This window comes from Balaenoptera musculus, chromosome 13, assembly GCF_009873245.2.
Source record: "Balaenoptera musculus isolate JJ_BM4_2016_0621 chromosome 13, mBalMus1.pri.v3, whole genome shotgun sequence".
Taxonomy (NCBI): domain Eukaryota; kingdom Metazoa; phylum Chordata; class Mammalia; order Artiodactyla; family Balaenopteridae; genus Balaenoptera; species Balaenoptera musculus.
This window is the reverse complement of record NC_045797.1, coordinates 63,488,751-63,508,100: the sequence shown is the minus strand read 5'-3', so window position 1 is coordinate 63,508,100 and position 19,350 is coordinate 63,488,751. Positions and strand designations below refer to the sequence as shown.

The 19,350-nt window shown below is 37.3% G+C and overlaps 1 protein-coding gene across 5 annotated transcripts in view; it reads left to right on the top strand.

The window, feature by feature from the left end:
- Positions 1-19,350, top strand: part of RASGRP3 (RAS guanyl releasing protein 3) — a 104,121-nt gene that overhangs the window by 9,469 nt on the left and 75,302 nt on the right. Inside the window, exon 1 of one of the 5 annotated variants that reach the window (XM_036873972.1) lies at positions 18,678-18,731. The exons of the other annotated variants lie outside the window; for them this stretch is intronic. The gene's annotated coding sequence lies outside the window, so the exon portion shown is untranslated. Of the gene's footprint in view, positions 1-18,677; positions 18,732-19,350 lie in introns of those variants that run through there. 5 annotated transcript variants of the gene reach the window in all.

Genomic DNA, 19,350 nt, shown 5'->3' with positions numbered 1-19,350 from the left:
CTGATTGATTTCACAAATCAGCAAGAGAATTCAGGGACCTGCCGGTGAGTTGCGATTATCCCATTCCTTCCTTACCGTCACTATTGCTTCTATGTTTGCTCCTTTTCCCCTTATTCAAGGACTGACTCCAGCTGATTTCCTTCCCTCAGGGTCCCCCCTCCCCACACATTCAACTCTCCACACGCCTGAGAGCAGATTCGTCCCTTAGTATCCTCTATCCGTAGGGACTGGTTCCAAGACCCTTGCTGGTATGAAAATCCTCAGATGCTCAAGTCCCTTACATAAGATGGCATAGTGTTTGCGTTTAAACTACACATCCTATACTTTAAATCACCATCTCAGATTATGTGTAATACCTAATACTATGGAAGTGCTATGGAAATAGTTGCTAGTGCATGGCAAATTCAAGTTTTGCTTTTTGGAATCTTCCGAAAAAAAATTTTTTTGAACCCACAGATACAGAAGAACTGACCAACTGTAATCTGTCTTGGGGGTTATTGTGACTTCGTTGAATTAACATTTGATAAGTAGAGCCCCAGGTGTAGGATGGTGAGCAAAACAAAAGACCACAAGAGAAATTGAAATGGAGAGGTTTATCCTGGGGGAAGTACTCAGCAGCCCTGGAGGGGGAGGTCAAGGCAGGGACAGGACCTGGGGCACACGCTTATATTAGGGTAGAGTCCGTGGGTGGAATGCTTTGGGGTTCCTGAGCTAAGGCTCAATTCGAACCAAAAGAAGCAGGGTTTTGGTAAGCTCCACGGGGCTCCTAACTAAGGGACACAGGGCTCTTGGAGGTAAGGGAGACTTTGATCACAAGGGTTATTGGGGAAGTCGTATCAGGAAGTTAACTTACCTGTGACTCTCCTGGCTGTTTTCTAGGGCATGCCCTTGTATGAGGGGCGAGTGTCAGTTTAAGGCACCCAGAGGGCCACTTAGCCAAACAAAATGGATGCCGAGGCAACAATACCATGGGGTAGCTTAGCTAAACACTCGGCAGACAAACTGCTTGGGATCTTAGCCAAGTTGCAATGAATGGAAATACATTCAAAGTAGCTATAGTGGTTATAAGAAAAAAAGTGTATCTCACAGAAGCACAAGAAATGAAGCTGAGACTGGCAGGGTCCTCCCTCCAGAAACCAGCTGATCAGGGGCCTGAGACCTGACTGGAGAACTTGATGGTTCCTTACCTCCACTCCTCCTGGGAGGTTCTGCTTCTCTCTCTGTCTCTCTCTGTCTCTCTCTGTCTCTCTCCAGCTTTCCCTGCTTCACCATGCACAGGGAGAAAGAGGATGTCCATCAGCTCCTGTTTGTCCTTTTTGTTCAAGCACTGATAGCTCTAAATTCCAAATTCTCTTGAGAAAGAATCTAATTATCCAGCTGACCTATACTTGCCTCAGGTGTCAATACCTTGTCTAGTCATTTATGCCCTTGGGAGTGGGGGTCACTATACTAATCCTGCTGATGGGGGCAGTTTTCAGCAAAGAGGGGCTTGAGCTGGGACCGCCAAAGCTGTCTCTTATACACCTGGCATTCAGGTGTAATAGGGCATCTTATTTTTTCTGACCTCTCTCTCTCAGGCCCTAACCAATGTGTCTCCTAACTTTCCCTGAAAGTGCCATGTATTTTCTCTCCCTCTAGACTTTCCTGTGCTGATCTGGCCAGCTAGAGTTATGCCACCCCCCTCCTTTCTCTCAATTCAGAGCCTGCATATGCTTCCAGATGCAGCACAGATGTGCTCTCTTTGATAAAACCATCGCTAGTCTTCTGTGACATCACCTCTTCTGAAATACTATAACACACTGTCTAATTGTCTAATATATTTAATCACATGATGTTTGGTGGTATTTCTTTCATTTATTTAGCCATTATTTGCCTATATAGTTAATTTTCCAGGAGTTCCTTCTCCATTCGACCTAATTATGAATTCCTTGAGGTATGTGCCATGTTTTGTGCTTTGAAAAACTCCGTCTGGAGTAGGTCAGTGTTCATAGAAGCATTATTCATGATAGCCAAAGAGTGGAAACAACCCAAGTGTCCATCAACAGATGAATGGATAAACAAATAATGGTATATACATATGATGGAATATTCTTTAGCCATAGAAAGGAATGAAGTTCTGATATATTCTACAACATGGATGTGTCTTGTAAGTGAAATAATCCAGACACGAAAGGAGAAAAATTGTGTAATTCCACTTATGTTAAGTAACTTGAATAGGCAAATCATAGAGACAGAAAGCAAGTTAGATGTTATTGAAGGCTGGGGGCAGGGATGAGTGGAGAATTATTCTTTAATGGTTATAGAATTTCTAATCTGGGTGGTAAAAAACTTTTGGAAATAATGGTAATGGTTGCACAACATTGTGAAATGTAACATCCTTCTGAATTGTAAACTTAAAAACGGTCAAAGTAGTAATTTTTTGTTATATATATCTTACCACAATTTTAAAATAATAATAATGTAATATACCCAAACCAATGAATTGTATGGTATGTGCATTATGTCCCAATAAAGCTATTTTTTTTAAATTCCCCCTGGGAACCAGATACTATGTATAATAAGTGTGTAAGTAATACTTTTATCATTTGTTGTGAGTCATCACGACATTATAATTTGTAATGAGATTCGTTAAGACACAAATTTAAATGTGATAGAGGAGCAGATATGTTTCCTCAGTTATATATACTAGGTATAACATAATTACTCTGTACTTGGTGCTAAGGTAGGTGTTGAGACACATGTCAAGCGCTGCCCAGGTATGATCTGAGATCCTAAATTCTGTCAATCATTTTTATCTTTTGTGGAGTACCTGCTATAAAGTATTACACGCCAATATACTAATTTTATGTTTGGTGAAAGAATGAATAAAAATATTAACAAGGTATACAGAATTTCTACTCATATATATATATTTTTCCGCCACCAACTTACCATCACTGGGGATTCATTCTTTAGAACTGAGACATTGTTTTCCAAATATCTGCTTTTATGACATAATATATTAAAAGAGAAGTTGATCTGTGAACTAGATTCCTGCTTCTTCATTCTCTGGCCATTAAATAAAGCTTTGTGCTCTTTCTGTCTCAAAAAAAAGACATAATATAATATACTATGTAGGTAAGATGGAACATTGTGCAGCCATGGGACAAATGGAGTCCCATTTCAGAGGAGTATTTGATGACATTGGAATCTTTGAGAGTATTTATTGACATTGGGAATATTTATGATAAATTAAAAAGGCAGACTGAACATCTATATGCCCATTTTAAATTTTATAAAAGATAGGAAAGATATTTATTAGTTACCTATTTCTGTGTAAGAAGTCATTCCCAAACTAAGTGCCTTTAAAGAGTGGGTTGCAATCAGGTGTCAGGTGGGGTTTCAGTCATCTGAAGACTTGGTCTGAAGTAGGGACTTGAAGACCTACTTTTGACGCACATCATGCCCATGGCTGGCAGGTCAGTGTTGGCTGCTGGCTGGGACCACCAGTTCCTCTCCTCTTGGATTTCTCTGTGGGCTGCTTGAATATCTTCATGACATAGCATCTGACTTCCTTCCGAGTGAGAGATCCTTGACTAAGATGAAAGCTGGAATGCTTTTTATGACCTTGCCTTGGGGGTTACACACCACTGCTGCTCTTGTATTCCAGTAGTCATGCAGGGCCAGCCCTGGGTCAACCTTTAGTCAGCAAGGACAACACAGGGCATGTGAGGATCACTGGGGACCATTGGCAGGTGACCACAAATATACACTGAAATAAAAATTTTAAGAATGGTATGATTAGAGCTGATCTTATTTTTCTTTGTGCTTTTCTATACTTTTCATTTTTTTTATGGTGAACATACATGATTTTTGGAATCACACACAGTTAATTTTTGTGTATGGTGTTAGGGAGTGTTCTAATTTCATTCTTTTACATGGAGCTGTCCAGTTTTCCCAGCACCTCTTATTGAAGATGCTGTCTTTTCTCCATTGTATATTCTTGCCTCCTTTATCAAAGATAAGGTGACCATATGTGCATGGGTTTATCTCTGGGCTTTCTATCCTGTTCCATTGATCTATAGTTCTGTTTTTGTGCCAGTACCATATTGTCTTGATCACTGTCACTTTGTAGTATAGTCTGAAATCAGGGAGTCTGATTCCTCCACCTTCATTTTTTTCCCGCAAGATTGCTTTGGCTATTCAGGGTCTTTTGTGTCTCCATACAAATTTTAAGATTTTTTGTGCTAGTTCTGTAAAAAATGCCATTGGTAATTTGGTAAGGATTGCATTGAATCTGTAGATTGCTTTGGGTATCCTTCAATTAGTTTTAAGGCTTCAGAAAAATAGTTAAAAGAAGTTGAGTCAGGGAGCATTATCTGATCCTCTTATCTGTGTATGTAAACACACATACATACACTCATATACACACACTCTTACACTCATACACACGCATATCCTACATCTGTGGAACTGAATGGATTAAAAATGGATCCATATTTTTTGTTTCTTATTTAATGATAGTCTTTGCATTTTAATGGTGAATTCAGACAATCAACACTGTGGTTATTGAGGTATTTTTAATTTTCTATTTACCATTCTTTTTCTCTCCTCTCCTGCTTTCTTTTGGATTTTTCAAGTTTTCTGTATTCCAGTTTCTCCCCTCTAGTGTTTTGGGAGTTATGTAATCTATTCCTTTTCTTTTATTAGTTATACTTAAAATTTTAAAATACATATTTGGTTTAGCAAAGCCTAATGTTAATATCTTCATATTAACATCTTCCAAATAACATAAAGAAATCTCCTTCTGAATAACATAAAGATCTTAGAAACCTTTAATTCTGATCTCAGGCTCCCATCTTTTATGTTCTTACAGTTGCAAATTTTAGCTCCACTTTTTATAAACAATTTTGTTGAGGTATAATTGACATATAATAAATGGCATATAATAAAAATATACAATTTGATGTCTTGACATATGTATACATCCATGATATGTATCACCACAATAAACATAGTAATCAACCCCTTAAAAAAAATACTGATTGAGTTCACACACGAACATACCTGATTGCATGTAAACTTGTTTTACTTAAGGAGTTCTGTTGCTTCTGGACAGAAGTAACTATGATAATCACCATTCATCCAAGCCCACTAGGCATTCTGCTAAGTGCTTTACATTATTTATTTCTCATTTCTTTATTTATTGTCTTTAATTTTTAATTATAAATGCACTGCGAGTTTATTATAAGTGAATGTACTCAATATCAAAATGAATAGTATAAAAGAGGAAAGACTTGCAATCCTCTTTTTTTTTTCTTCAGACTAGATACATGTTTATTGCTTGTTGTCACTGCAGATATTTTCTATGCATTTGACAACATAAACGATTGTAATAAAAATGGGGCTAGATACATTGTGGGGTTGTTTTTTGGCTTAAAACAATAATCGTTTATGCTTACTGTTTTTTGCAGCTTGCTTTTTTCACTTATTACATCAAAGCCATCTTCCCATCCATCCTTTTCATGGCTGCATGATTTATTCAGCATTGATAATACATTGTGATTATTTTGATCAATCTCCCTTAATTTTAGGTTGTTTCCTTTTTATTGTTGTTATTACAAGTGTTGCACTGAACTTGTCTCACGTATATCCTTGTGCATTTATTGAATATTTTTTATAGGCTAAAAGTCTGAAATGCAACGCAATGCATTATTTCCAAACCATATAGCCACCCTTTGAGTTGGGTATTATCAGTTCCCTTTTGCAGTTGAGGAATCTTACACAGATCTTCCTCTACTTACGAGGGGGTTATGTCCCAATATGTCCATCGTAAGTTGAGAATATCATAAGTGGAAAATGGATTTAATACACCGAACCTACTGAACATCATCGCTTAGCTTAGCCTACCTTAAATGTACTTAGAACACTTAACATTAGCCTATAGTCAGGCAAAATCATCTAACACAAAGCCTATTTTATGACCAAGTGTTGAGTATCCCATGTAATTGATTGAATACTGTACTGAAAGTGAAAACCAGAATGATTATAGGGGTTCAGCATGGTCGTTAAGTGTATGGGTTGTTTCCCCTTGTGATTGCGGGGCTGACTGGGAGCTGCAGGTTCCTGCTGCTGCTCCGCATCACTACAGAGTACCAGAGTGCATACTGCTAGCCTGGGAAGAGATCAGAATTCAGAATTCAAAGTACGGTTTCTACTGAATGCATATAGCTTTCACAGCACCGTAAGGTCAAAAATTTGTAAGTCGAACCATGGTAAATCGGGGACCGTCTGTACTTAAAGGGTTAAGTGACTTAGCTAGTGAAAGGATGATGAGGGTATGAGAATCCGATTTCCCAGTTCTCCAATGTGCCAACATCCTCACCACTCACCGCTCAGCCTCTCCTACTACTTTGGAAAATGGTTAAAAAAGAAAAAGTTTATTAATGTTGGAATTGTCAGGAAGATTACTGGGGATTTTCAGCTAATAGTAGTCCTATGGAATTAGAATGCAGGGGACATATTTCAGGCAATTTATAGTTTCACTTGGCCCTGCAGTTGAGGACACTAACATAAGAGTTGAGGGGCTATTTTTAGCAGGTTACTTGCAAGCGTCCCTGGAGGTGTTGTGAAATAGCCTGTCTACCACAGGCTGCTAGGAATTGCTTGCCTAATTTTTTGTTCCGAAGGAAAGGACACAGACCATCTAGGCCAGTAAGTTGGGTCCAAAATCGGACTCATGTTTATTTTACTTAATAAATGTGTTCTTGGATAATATGAGTTGAATTTTGGTTGGTCGAATGCCATTTTTAATGCACCAGGGGTACACATATTTCTTGTAATCCTGCAATGAGTGGCTTTCTAAAACAACGAATGCTTTGGTAATGTGAACAATTTTCCCTTAATTCATGTTGAATATAACTTTTTTTTTTCCTTAAGGCAGGGAACCCTATGCTCAGTCGCTTGTGTCTTAGAGTGTGTTGGCCAGTATAGCCATATTAGTTAATGGTAATGTGGAATATATATGCTGTTAAAATACAGACTAATATAGTCCAAACTCTCACTCCGAAGTCCCAAAGCAAACGACATGGTGAAAGCATATAAATTAGAAGAGGTGGTTTGTGATAAACACCCCATGCCAGAAGGAGTGTAGTTGCAGAACTTGGGTGCTCCTATCCTTATGTTTGGATTGTGGGCACCATTCCTGCCTCACTGAGATGGCATGTGGAAGAGCTGTCTCTTCAGTTACTACGGCCACAGTCCAGAAAATAAGATAGAAACAAGTGAGGGTGCGTGAGACCCTTTTTCACACTAGTACCATTGCATGCTTTGAAAGTATAGTCAAAAATTTCTAGTCCAACCTTAACATTTTTGTTCTATCAGTTCACATTTGCTCATACATTTTTTAAAATCAATCAGCAGTTGATTCTACAATTGGAATGGCCTTTAGAGTTCATGGAATTTTTGGTGTATGCAGATAATAAGGATTAGCCAGAGAGAAATAGACTCCAGCTTTTAACTTTGGCCAATTTTAGTCAGTTTGGCTTAAGATGCTTTGGTTTTTTTAAAAAAATATTATTATTCTACATGAAAAGCAGGCAAATATCTTCAGTACAAGTGATTTAGTTAATATGCCTGGTAGGATAGGGTTCTGAAAATGAATAATGAATAATCTTGATGCTCTAAGTTGACATGTATCAGTCTTTTAAAGGCCATGACTCTTGCATTGCTTTTAGTTTAGTCTTGGGAAAATAACTGAGAATGCATAGTAAAATGAACAATTTTGCAATCCCAAGAGTCCCAGTTTTGGAGATCTATACTCTGGAAATAAAAGCACCAGAAACTAAGATATATGTGCTAGAATGTTTAGTGCAACACTGTTTATAGAGGCAAAACACTGGGAGCATCTTTAGTGTTCAGCAATAAGGTGAATTAACTATAATATAACTACACTGTGAAGGAGTATGAAACTATTAAAAAGAATAAATTAAGTCTGTATTATTGATCTTGGAGCCAATATATATAACCATGATATACTGTTATGGGGGAAAATCAAATTACAGATTAATTTTTTAATGGAAAAATAGAACCCTACATGTGTATGTATGTATGTATGAGATACATTTCTCATAGGTGTGTGCTATCTCAGTGAGAAAGGAGGGGTTCCATAATAATATATTTTCTTTATGTGTATCTCTGTATTGTTTGACTTGCTACAATGAGCATTATTGCTTTTTAAGTTTAAATATCTTATAAATTAAAAAACACACAAGCATCCTGTTTTTCTTATTTTTGTAAAGGGAAACAAGACCATTCTTCCAAGTGATAATGTAGTTTTTCTGACCATTAAAATATATGTTTAAAAAGAATTTATAGGCATTCAAATACCTATTGAAGCCTCACCATTTAGGTTGCTTTTCAGCTGTTTTAGCCCATGCTCTCCTGCATTGATTTCTCACTACCATGTGTTTATTTCCACCAGCCAAGAAGCTTTGGCTGACCTTCTTACTTCCTATGGTTGTATTAAGGAAACAGCACCCACCTCTCAGCTCTGACCCCTCCCCTGCACTTGCCTCTCAATTTGAGAGTTTTACCACAACATAAATGGGTCTACTGCCTTTCACGGATAAGAATGGCAATCACCAAGAAAAGCCCTGAGAACAAACACTCCTTGTTTAATTAAAACATGAAGGAAAACTAGAAATGTCCCTACCACTTTTTTTAATGTGCTTCTAAAAGGGCTTTCTTAGTTTATTCCCTGTGATCTGCAAATAAGAACATCCTGTAGCAAGAATATTAGATCCTCATTCCTCGGCAGGTTCCCACTCTGTTTGTGGTTGCCTTTGTGTTTTTCCAGGAAGTCATAAAAAGGAATATTTTATCCAAAGGCTTTCTACACACAAAGGGTATAAGTAAGCCTGAGATGCAGCCAAAAGTTTCAGCAAATAAAGTGCAAGTAAACCATGGCGATATTTAACCAAGTGTATGATAAAGACAGTGATACCTTAGGAAAGGATATGGAAATGAGGTTAGAAGCTCAGGCCTCACCACAGATTTATAACCTACAGGTGGTGATGGTAGGATTAAAACTTGAGCAAGTAGTTTGGCACTAAAGACTGGAAAACAGTGTGGAGAAAAAGGAACCCTCTTGCACTGTTGGTGGGAATATAAATTGATATAGCCACTATGGAGAACAGTATGGAGGTTCCTTAAAAAACTAAAAATAGAACTACCATATGACCCAGCAATCCCACTACTGGGCATATACCCTGAGAAAACCATAATTCAAAAAGAGTCATATACCACAATGTTCACTGCAGCTCTATTTACAATAGCCAGGACATGGAAGCAACCTAAGTGTCCATCGACAGATGAATGGATAAAGAAGATGTGGCACATATATACAATGGAATATTACTCAGCCATAAAAAGAAACAAAATTGAGTTATTTGTAGTGAGGTGGATGGACCTAGAGTCTGTCATACAGAGTGAAGTAAGTCAGAAAGATAAAAACAAATACCGTATGCTAACACATATATATGGAATCTAAAAAAAAAAAAAAGAAAAGGTCCTGAAGAACCTAGGGGCAGGACAGGAATAAAGACGCAGATGTAGAGAATGGACTTGAGGACACGGGGAGGGGGAAGGGTAAGCTGGGACAAAGTGAGGGAGTGGCATGGACATATATACACTACCAAATGTAAAATAGATAGCTAGTGGGAAGCAGCCACATAGCACAGGGAGATCAGCTCGGTGCTTTGTGACCACCTAGAGGGGTGGGATAGGGAAGGTGGGAGGGAGACGCAAGAGGGAGGAGATATGGGGATATATGTGTATGTATAGCTGATTCACTTTGTTATAAGACAGAAACTAACACACCATTGTAAAGCAATTATACTCCAATAAAGATGTTAAAAAAAAAAGAAGACTGGAAAACAGGACTTGTAGTCAGCTGACTGGGTTTGGATAATATGGTAAAGTGAAGAGCAGAAGTGATTAAGTAGAACATTGACATTGTTTAGAATTATGCACAATTTTGAGCAATTGGATTTGGTATCAAAATATTGTGACTATTTATAACCATGGTGTAAACATAAATTCATTCATTCATTCATTCATTCAGAAAGTGTCCACTGAGCATCATCCTCCAGTTCAGGCCAGTGGGCTGTGGTGTGAACCCAGGACAGCTTAGCAGACCCAGAAGGAGGCCAGTGTCTAACAAGAGCAAAACAGCAACGAGAGGATGGGGAGAAGTGAGGCCGAGGGGGCCTATAGTTTGCATATGAGAATAAGAGGGTTTGGAGTTTCTAACTATGCTTTTCCTATGATTCCTAGGAAGATCAAACTGTGCCCCATCTCTTGCACTTAGCTATCACACATTTCAAGAAAAAAAATAAATTTAAATATTTCCTTTGCCTCATTTATCACTGAATCAGATTTGTATTTTATACTTTGAAATAGCAATGATGCTGGCCCTTAAATAGAAAGGAAACCATAAATCTGAAAACTCCCCTCCTATTATTTTCCACACACTAAATGATTCTCAGAAAAATGCACAGAGGCGGCCTCAGGGATTTTATTTTTATTTATTTATTTATTACTCTAAGCCACTTTTTTTCAAGAACTAAAAGAATTGTGGAAACAGCAGTGGCATTTTAGAAGATTTAGATTTAGTTTAACTTTACCACGAGTCTGTGGTTTCTAGGGGTGAGATCTTCAAAGACTGATGAAATTTGCTGTCAAGTCAGGGTTTTGAAGTAAAACTATGGGGGGAAAAGTTATTATGTAAGTAATTATGCTAAGTAAGGTGTTTTGTGCCGTGAACGCTTAATTCTCCTTCCTGGGTTATTGAATACAGCTTCAGCTAGAAATCTAGCGTAGTCTAAGAAGCTATGCTAAGAAGTCTAAGAAGCTTAGATGGAGGGGAAAATGTTGCCATAAAGATAAATTTAAATGAATTAGATTGAATAAATGCAACTATACTAATATGTAATGTGTTTTTTAAAAGTAAATGAAATTTTATAAAAAGGAAGAAGAAAAGAGAAGAGATAGGCAGAAAAAGAAAGAGACTGAAAGTGGAAGCCTATTTTTATTCTGGACTGATTTGTCCAGAAATTTGCGAGTTTCTTCAGGGATGGTGCATAAAAGGGGGGCGTAGAGGATGGGGTGTGAGGGCATCTTCTGCTGAGGCCTCCTCTGGTGAAGACTGTCCTCCTTATTCATTCTCCTCTTTATTTTTCTACATCCCATCTCCAATTTATGAAAGGCTTCGGTCCCAAAGGTTCACTTGTGAATCAGTTATTTGGAACTCAAGATGTTTTTAACCCATAGAAGCAGTATCCGCAGAAGCAATGTTATAAATGCCACTCAGTCTACCAGGCCACCTCACGACCACTTAACCAACATCACTGGCTGAAATAGCGCACATTTGCAATGGATAATAGCAGCAAACTACTGTGGTGATGCCAGTAGTTAGCCCCCAAAGTGCAATACAATTGACTTGGCTGTTGTGCTTGAGGATAAGCAGGTTTAACTAGAAAAGGACAAGCAAGTCTATGAAAACTTCTATGACTACTAAATCATTTTGTGGGGTAAATGTGCAGGGTTTGGAGTTAGACAGGCAGTCACATCCAAATGTCTCCTTTGCTGCTTACTAGCTGTGGGCAGGCTAGTTAATCTCATTAAAGGTCATCTGGGGATAATAACAGCATCTCCATAGAGCATTGCTGTGAGAATTAAAGGAGCATTTTGCAAAGATGTTAGCTTGTTACATACTATTAACAATATATTAATATAGTATGTTATAATATCGGGTTGGCCAAAAAGTTTGTTTGGGTTTTTCTGTACAATGAAAAACCTGAACGAACTTTTGGGCCAACCCAGTATTAATAGATACTGATTGTTATGATACATAATTATCATTATTCCTTATATATGGCTTTCTACATGTTCCACTTTTCTCCCAGAGACATTATAAGCCTTGAGAGCAGAGATTTTTGTCACGTACTTTGGTGAATCCCTAAACGCAATGCACATTAAACACAAGACACTGTATTTTCTCATTTATTGACAATGATTTGCTTTGTTCAAGGGCTTTGGAGATTAAAAGCTCTACTCTGATTCTTTCACAATTTTTTTCTTTCTATTTGTTACAGGCATGTAGCCAGCACAGCTCTTATAGTTGATGGTGATTCGGTATTTATTTTGGCTCACACATGGTTCAAGGGGTAGAAAAAGGGAAGAACAAGAGGGGTAGAGAAAATTCCCCATGATTCTTTGACAAATGTTGGACGAAAAAGAGAAAGAGAGAAAGGACCCCAAAAGTATATGTATCTGAGAAAGAAATGATTAGGCAGAATTTACTGAATTCAAAAATTAAGAGAGTAATGTTGCCTACAATGTCCCCTGAAAAGAAGGTGGGAGTGGGGACGCAGCATGGGATTAGTACCTCAAGTTGACCAGCAGGTGGTGTGTCACCAACTTGGAGCAGCTTGTTTGGAGTTTGGCACAAAGTAGATGGATGGATGGGCAGCTTTAGGAGGGGGGAGCTGGCAGGGGTTGGTTCATGCTACCTGATCACATGTGCATGGGATGGATACCATTTGGGAATTTCTACTTATGGGAATGCCTCTGATAGGCACAAAGGCCCATCAGGACGTCTCTGAGAAACTGAATCCAAGGTGTTCAAGCCAGACCATGTTTCCCTCTTCTTCCTGCATCCTTTGAACCTGGTAGTTCCATCACTTCAGTGACTTGCAATATTTATTGCATCCAGGACCAGCAGTTTAGAGAATAGAGACTTAGTTGAGAGGAAGTGTCTGGCTTTGTTCATGGATGGTGAGGCTTTCCTGCTCTTGGTCCTTTTTTCTTGATCATATTTCTTGTCAATGGCTTTCTCTTCTTTGCGTAGATGATTAAAGTACTGAAGTAGAATTATAGGTCTACATCTTTTTTCTTATATAAAAAAGATCTCATTTGAAAATGAACAACTGATACACATTTGTCATGGAAACAGTAGAAAAAAGCTGATAAGCATAAAAAAGGGGGAAAAATTGCATGTGACCCCAACTCCCAAAGATAACCACTATTAAAAATTTGATATCTAAAGTTTCAGACTTCTACATGTTCACATCTTCTCTTAGAAAAATGAAATCATACTGAATAAATTGTTTTGTAACTTGTGTTTTTCACTTAATCAATGCCAAATATTTTTCCATGTTAATATATTTCAATATTATTTTATAATGATTCCATAGTGCTACCACTTATGAATGTGTTATGATTTATTCTACTACTTCTGGCACATAGATTGTTTCAAATTTTTCACTAGTATAAACAATGCTGTGAGAAACACCCTTATATATGAAAATCCATATTATATTTTTGGGATATATCTCTAGAAGAGGAACTGAAGAATTAAATATTATACATATTTTTTAAAGTTTTGCTACATATTACAAAATTATCTTCCTCATATGTTGTAACAATTTATATTCTTGCCAGCAGACTATGTTGGTGCCATTTTCCAAACCTCCTGCCAACATTGGGAAGTATCAATTTTCCATCTTTGTCAAGCTTATAGGTAATAAATGGTATCCTATTATTGTCTAATTTGTACTCATTTTTAGGAAACTGAGTATTTTTCAGGTGTATATTGGTCATTTATATTTCTTCCCTTGTGAACTATTTATAATATCATTTGCCTAGTTGTTAATTACAAATGCTATTCATATGTTAAGGCTCTTAAACCTTTAACATAAAGGTTTCATTTTTTAATCTCATTTTGTCATTTGTGATTTAATTTTGGCTATGGTGGGCTTATTTCTGACGTACACAAATTTTACATTTTATTCATTTAAATAGTAATTTTTTCTTTATGGTTTCTGCTTTTATGATCATAGAATAATTTTCATGATAAAAATATTTAATCATGATTAAAATGATTTTAAGGTTATAAAAACAATCACATCATTTTCTTCAAGCTTGTGGTTTTATTCTCACATTTTACTCTTCGGTTCACTAGGCATTTACTTTGTGTATGATGTGAGGTAATAACTGGATCTTTATTTTTCCTAATAATTAACTATTCAACAAGTTACTGAATAATTTTTCCCCACTGGGTTTAAATACTGTATTTAACAAATAAACATTTTATTATAGTACTTGTATTTATATTTCTGGGCTTTCTGTTCTGTTCCATTGCTCTGCCTCTTTTGGCATCAGTATCAAACTTTTAATTCTTGATTTTTTTAGCCTATTTAATACCTAGGACCGCCCCCCTGTTGTTTTCTTAAAATTTCTTTACCATTCTCAGTTTTTTATTCTTTCAGATAAACTTCAGGATTTCTTTTTTAAGCAGTTCAAAAAATCTCTTTGGGATTTTAACCAAAAATTAATTATGTTTATAAATTAAATAGGGGAGAATTGACATCTTGACAATGTTGAGTCTTCCAGTCCCAGAAAATTGTATAACTCTCCATTTATCGAAATATTTTCTATTTTCTCAATAGAGTTTTATAAAATTTTTTAATATGTTATTCACTTTTTTTGTCATTCCTAGAAATTTTGTTGTTGTTGTTACTATTATGAATGAGGGTTCTTTTTCCCCCATTATGTTTCCTATCAGGTTTTGGCTGTTATGTGGAAAATTCTATTAATTTCATGTATTTATTTTTTAACTGTTCACCCCACTGATATTTCCAATTATTTAAAAAGTTGATTCTGTTGAGTAAATGATTATAACATGTACAAGCTAGGTAATTTTGTCTCCTGCTCTCTCATAATTCTATTTTTAGCTTCTTTTTCTTATCTGGTCCAGAATAGTATGCTAAATGATGGTAGTGACAATGAGCATCCTTTTCTTGTTTGTTTCTGATTTTAATGTTAATACTTCTAGTATTACACCTTTAGGTATGATGCCTGTGTTTGGTTTGAGATACACAATCTTTACCATGCTAAGAAAAATTCTCCTATTTTATTTTTTAAAAATTGATATTTAATTTTATCAAAAGACTTGTTAAGATTACCTATTGTGCTAAACTGAAAGCTTTTTTCCATTGACATATTTATGTCACTATGCTAGTGCATTCTTTAATATTGAGATTTTTTTTTCATCTCAAGGGTAAACTACATTTATACAGGAGGTTAGTCTGTGTTTTCCTTTATTATGTTTTATCAGTTTGTTTGTTTTAAGTCAAGGGTATTATGTTAGCTTTCTGTTAGTTTTGTCCACTTGAACATTTTATATGGCCTGGGAATTATCTGTGGCTTCAAGCCCCAAGAGAACTTGATTGTGTAAGTAATTTGGACCAAAAAGTTTTCTTGGAAACAAGTTCTCAATAACTTTTACTTTTTTCCATGATTATTGATCTATTGTTTTTCAAGTTCTTTTTGAGTCAGTTTGCCTCTAATTAACTGTTTTGGCTTTGTGCACACTTTTTGGTATGTGGTGTTCTCATTATTGAAATCTAAGCATTCTATAGATGTTTTTTTTTCTTTTCCAGTCAATGATTTTTTTAAAGAAGAGTTATAAAAATTTTCCAAGAGCTTGGCTCTTTTCTAACTTACACTTTTGTAATTGTTTTATAGTTTTACTACAGCATGGTCATAGAATGTGGACAAAATAATTTCTTTTGGGGGGAAATTGCTTAGGATGGTTTGATGACCTAATATAAAATGTTTTTGCACACTTTAAAAATTATCATTTATTAAAGGAGTAGGCAGAAAATCCTTCTCTTTAATCATTCATTTATTCATTCAGCATGGTTTCAGCCATGTGTCTCCTATATGTCAGGCATTGTATTAGGTGTTGCAGGCTATAAAATGAATAAGTCATACGCTTTCTCTAAGGTAGTCAACGTTTAGATGCAACATAGATACATGAAGACCTAATTACAATACAGAGTAAGAAATGCAACAACAGCAGAAAATAAAAGAGAAAAATTCAAGCCCAGTCATAGGTTCTGGGAATATGAAGGTACTAAAGACACCACCATGGCCCCTGAGAGGCTTTCATTCTAAAAGTGTAAAAATAAATAAATAAACCGAAGGCAGAGACAGGCTTTTGGAGGCAAAGCGACTAATTAGGAAACCACTATAGTCATTCAGTAATAAAATAAGACATATGAGAGATGTAAGAAAACACGAAGAAAAGAGGGGATTTTCACATTTAAGGGGCAAGTAGAAGAAAAGTCCATATAGGAGGCTGAAGGAGGTAGGAGTAAAATTTTACGGTAGTCTCAGGAGAACATTTGAAACAGTTGGGTCAAATACAGCTGAGAAGTCGAGTAAAATAAAAGCAGAGCCAATAGCCTTGGTGTTTGGTGACCTGGGGAAGGCAGTTTCAGTGAAATGGATGCGAGAAGCCAGACTGTAAGCAGGTTGAGACTTAACTGGGATGCGAGATGATGGAGACAAGGAGTATGTCCCCAGAAGCTTAGTTGTGAAGGGAATGAGTGGGTTTGGGCAGGAATTAAAGAAGCAAAGGATCCTTTTTTTAGGAAATAGAAAACCGTGAGCATATTTGTATAATGACGAGGGTGAGCAGACAGGGAATGAAGGCACGGTTGTTGGCAAAAACATCCTAAACATTTAGGAGTTGCAAAATTAGACACAAACCCAGGGGGTGGATGGCCTCTGATCAGAGGAGGGCGACTTTTTTTGAGTTGAAGGAAATGATTGGTACCTGTAGACAGTATGGGCAGGGAGGCGGGATCTCCCCATTTCTTCACGAGGCTGGAAGGTGTCATTGTAGAACCTTCTATTACATTCCTGGACCCGGGAAGTTCCCGGGTCTTGGTCTGCGTTGACATTTTGCTTCATAGGTATGATTCAGGATCCATCCCTTCCTCTCTGCCAAAAGGAGAAAGGCATTTCTGTGTTTATGTTTCCTGAGTTTGTTTTTTTCTATTGGTTATTGAAGGGTTTCTCTCTTTTGCTAATGATGTGGCATGCAATAGGTCCTCAGAACAATTAACAAGTCAATTGCAAATAAAGTAACTGATGGATGCCATAAGGTCACAAAAGTTTCTGTAGTTACAAAGTAAACATAAATCAAAATAATATTTTAAATCTTCAATAGGTCTCCTTTTCTGTTTCTGATTAATGATTGTCATATCAACATACAAGGAAAAAATGTTTATGAAGCTGATATGTATTTTAGCACATTGTATGTTGATGTCTTATTTCTATTACTAATTTTGAACCCTTAAAAGGGATACATTTTGAAGCTTGTAAAAAAATTTTCATTTGTACTTTGGGCTCTCACATGTTGCTAACAAGTGAATCCCCTGAAAGACTGGTAAGACTGAGGGGTTTTTAGTCTTTTGCTGTTATTCTGGAAAAAGATTCTATATTCCGTACGGAGGGAAACTTCTGGTTTGACTAACACTGTAAATAATTATGAGACAAAATCCAGATATGAAAAATTGCCCACACAGGCTCTTCTACTGAGTAAGATCTCACTTATTAAAAATCAAAGTTGAAAGTTTAACAGGCTCATTATGGTTCAGAAATCCCCTGGGACATTTTAACCTTTTAAAATCTTTTTTGGATGTTCAGTTTGCCAAAAGGGCTTACTCTCTCTGTCATATCTCCACTCTACCCTGCTTGGGCACTGATTTGGGGAAGTGTCACTCTTACTACACCAAGAGGTCAGATATCCAAGGTTAGATACTACCCAAAGTCAGATAGTTTAAGGGCTTTCTTTGGAGAGAGGGACGAATAGGAAGTGGGGGTGGGGAGGGGTTGGGAAAAGCAGCTCAGGTGAGAAGCATGAATTCAACAAAGCATTCAGGATGGTTTGCCACTTCTGTGTGCAGCACAGGAAACAGCAGGCTGGTCCCATTTCCTAGCATACCAAAGGGGGCAGCAGCACATCTGTAAAGTGCTTTGTAAATTTCTATAATTTCTGTTTCCACTCTCATTCCCTGGCTGGTAATCTCAACAGTGCCCCCAAATGTTGACACAATCCAACAGATAACTATGCGGAAGTTTGGTCTTAGGCTGCCTGAAATCATTTCCATTAGCTCTTTAGATAAAGCTGCGTTTCTGATATTCCTCATTAACCCACACACATCTGCCGCTCCGCATCACTGGGCACAGCAACCCTGTCCTTTGAAACTAAACCTAAGCATCCTTAGGCGGCTAGTCTGCCCTCCTCAGAAGAGTCCACTTAGTCTGGGGCTCTTCCAACAAACTGGAGGCTGGGATGCTGAGAAAACGAAACCAAGATGGAGCAAACTAAGTGGCAGATTGATGTAGTCTAGGGGCACCTGGAAAGAAGAGCTGCTGCCACCTGCTGTACTGCCTGGGGTTCCTTCTAGCTGTTCACGTGTCCCAACGAAAACCTGAGGGAGATAAGAGAGCAGACGGACTGCCAGCCCATCCCTCCCAACGCCCTCCCCAATACAAACACATCAACTTTCCACTTGCAGTGACCTGCTCTCCAGGGTGACCTAACAGCTGTTTGGGTTTTGTCACTAAAAGAAAACAAATTATGGAATGTACTGCTCTACATGCTAATGAAATGGCTGAGCCAGCACAGGGGTTACGAGAAGGTTTGTGAATTAGGAGAATAATGATCTTCAGTTTCTGACCTCCTGGCATGCAGCGGCATTTATCAGGAGGTGCATGTGACTGGTTAAGACACAGAGCCCCAGCATGAAGGAAACAGCTGCTCGCGGAGTGCTCGGGCACTTGGCAGCTGAACAGGCAGGGTGCTGATGTGAGGAATACTGCGCCCAACCGCCCCAGTAAGTAACTGGAGAACTTTCTTCTGTGTGTGTGTGTGTGTGTGTGTGTGTGTGTGTGCATGTGCACACGTGTTTTGCAAGCCACTGACAATTTTAAATTTTGATTTTGATTTCCTTCTGGCACTAAAGGAGGTATTTTATTTGTTCCTGTTCCTAATAACCATCTGTCTTTTTACTGATTTTTTTTTTTTAGAAACTGTTCTTTTCCGCAGCGTTGTTTACTAACTTTAAGGATTAGTGAGGCATATTGCCTGATTCCTATCTAGGAAACAGCGAGTTTATTTCCTGGTATTCGGAATTTTTATGGTCCATGGTGTTTAGGTTCAAAGCCAAGATTCAGGTTACGAAGTAGAGACTATTGAAGTGAGTTGATGACTAGATTTGATTTTAGTCAGTTTTATCATTGAAACTTTCTTTTTTAACCATTGAAAACGTTGTTTGAGAAATAGCTTGTGAATCAATTGTATTTCTGACTGGACCATTCCTAGTCAATTTTGAAGACTGTCTCATTTAACTATGTGTAAAAATCTGCAATACAGAAAGCTAACAAAATAATATTTAGATTAGCAATTATATTTAGATTTTAGGCATGCTTTCTAATTCATTGAAAGATATACTT